Here is a 2720-nt window from a genome sequence, read left to right as displayed (position 1 = left end):
TTTCAAATCACAAAAATAGCGAAAGCAAAAATCAAAGGCAGATACAGGACCAACCAAGTGCAGTAAGGAATGTTTGCGAAGAAAAATGCAGGATTCATGCACACGTGAACCAAAGCATTTTAAGCATGTAGCTGATATCAGTTTGTCCATTTATTACGCAAGGTTAACACCGCCAGAAGTTACCCTTGCATGTGCATTCGAAATACCGGCCGGAAACTTACGCTGCAAGAGCATAATGTGTTCTTCGGATGCCGCTTGTCACGTTTGATTTTTACTGTCCAAAGAAACCTCGTATCTTCTAAAACGATACAGCTCCCAGCGTTTCTGGAATGACTGGTGCACTGCGGCACGCAACACCCGGCCATGGTGACGGTAGCGAGCGCATAAAACTGGAGGGAAACGAGCGCCGACCTAAAAACTGCACGCGCGCCACGCACAAGAGTCCGGGCGGGGGATTCAAAATGGCGGCCACGCTGCCGCCAAGGCCGAAGAGGCGGCACCTGCCCTTTCAAAAGCTGACACCACTCTAAGCGGGGGCGCGCGCATCGAGGCACTCTAAATGACCATAAACTGTCACGCCACCAAGCGGATGTCAGGAGAACCCTCACGAGGAGGGTCAGCAGACGACAAAGAAGAACATTTATTCATATCAGGGCTTGCAATGTTTAGGGTGGGTGGTGCACATCTTCCAGGGCCCCACTGGCGACAGCGGCTCGCCGGGCCTAGTCAAGGGTCGTCGCTTGGCTTCCCATTTCCAGTTCCGCGAGCCGCGCCTCTCACGACCAATTCGGGGAATGGTTGTTCAACGGAGGCGAGATGGTAGCCTCCGGACGTTGTGTGCACTGATATGTAATGCGCTCTAATGTCGGTGTTGCTTCGCACTACGGACATTTGTTGTATCTGTGAGGGTACATTCTGTGTAACCTGTGTAAATGTGGGAAAGTGTTTGTTTGCAGGCGACGCCAGTCCCGTGCTTGTCTCCTGTTTAGGTTAGGATGAGGGGGAGCATTATTTCGCCTACCTAGTCTGAAATTCGAGGATTTCTCTTGGCGCACCAGGTGTCGGAGTGTCCATCCGGGTGATGTGGTCCACGGCTCGGAATGTCATGCCTCGAGCCAAATGGTCCGCCCGTTCGTTCCCCTCAACTCCTGAGTGCGCCTGGCACCAACTCACACCATGATCCATTGTGAGAGCCGTCCCCAGTATGCGTAATACGCCGTCCGGTAAGACCCCGCCAAGAAAAAAGACGGCAGGCGTCCTGTGAGTCCGTCAGAATAAATGCCGATTCGCCCCTGGCCTCTGCTGCGCGTAGGCCAAAGCTATGGCCGCGGTTTCGGCCGTTACAATTGATCTCGTGCGAATGGACACTGCAGTGGTTGTTCGCCCTTGGTTAGTCACAACTGCAGCGAAAACAGGGACCATATGTGCGCTTCGATGGTAGGGACTCGCGTCTGTAAAGTACGTATTAGGATCGTCCCACCACTTTTGTAAGGTGACCGCCCGGGCGCGTCTCCGTGTAGCGTGATGGATTGGGCGCATGTGATGAGGGATCGGACCAGGTGAATCCTCTCTCGGAGTTCAGATGGTAGTAGCGTGGTTTCATCACCGCAGAACTGTGGCGAAAGTGGGTAGTGTAATTTCTGTAAGACCGAACGGCCCTGAGGAGTCCGGTTAAGTCGTTCACGCTGAGCCATTAGCGTGGCTGCTGCATATTCCTCTTACGTATTTGCCATGCCCAATTCATGCAGTCGGACCGTGCTTGTGTTCTCAGGCAGGTCGAGCGCACCTTTACAGGCGATCCTGATTAGTTCGTCTACTTGTTAGATTTCGTGACGCCGCGTAGTTTGGAAAGGCATGACATATGTAATGCGACTAATAACAAATGCGTCAACTAATTGCATAGTGTCTTCTTCAGTCATACCCTCTCGGCTACGGGCAACGCTGCGAATAAGCCCCTTTACGCTCCGGACCGTGCGTCTGAGATTAGAGAGCGCTATGCTTACGCTGCCTGTTTCTTGTAAGCGCATTCCAAGTACGCGCAGGTGGGATACCCGCTTGATCGGCTCCAAGGACCTCCTTGATCGGCTCTCCCTCCAAGGTGAGCTGCAGCTCCGGAACGCTGGTTGCGCGGATATGCCGGGGTCTGATGTGAATGTACGCCGATTTGGCTGCATCGCACTTCATGGCAGCTCGCCTCATGTAAGTTTCAATGGTGTTGATGACCCGTTGAAGTGCATCTTCTCGATTGCCGTATGAGCCTTTAGATGCCCAGAGCGCAATATCATCCGCATATATGGCGCAGCCAAGGTCTTGGTCCTTCTGCAAGTCTACGGCTATTTTACGTAGTCCGATGTCGAATACGATGTCGCATACGGAGAGTAGAAGAGTAGGTCTGAAAATTAATATGCATAAAACTAAAGTAATGTGGAACAATCTTGGCAGAGAACAGCGCTTTGCGATAGGTGGCGAGACATTGGAAGTTGTAAAGGAGTACGTCTACTTAGGACAGGTAGTAACCGCGGAGCCGAACCATGAGAGTGAAATAACTAGAAGAATAAGGATGGGTTGGGGCTCATTCGGCAAGCATTATCAAATCATGAATGGTAATCTACCACTATCCCTCAAGAGGAAGGTATAGAACAGCTGCATCTTACCGGCACTTACCTACGGAGCAGAAACCTGGAGACTTACAAAGAGGGTTCAACTTAAATTGAGGACGA

This window comes from Rhipicephalus sanguineus, unplaced genomic scaffold, assembly GCF_013339695.2.
Source record: "Rhipicephalus sanguineus isolate Rsan-2018 unplaced genomic scaffold, BIME_Rsan_1.4 Seq547, whole genome shotgun sequence".
Classification (NCBI taxonomy): Eukaryota; Metazoa; Arthropoda; class Arachnida; order Ixodida; family Ixodidae; genus Rhipicephalus; species Rhipicephalus sanguineus.
Note: the sequence above shows the minus strand (reverse complement) of the source record.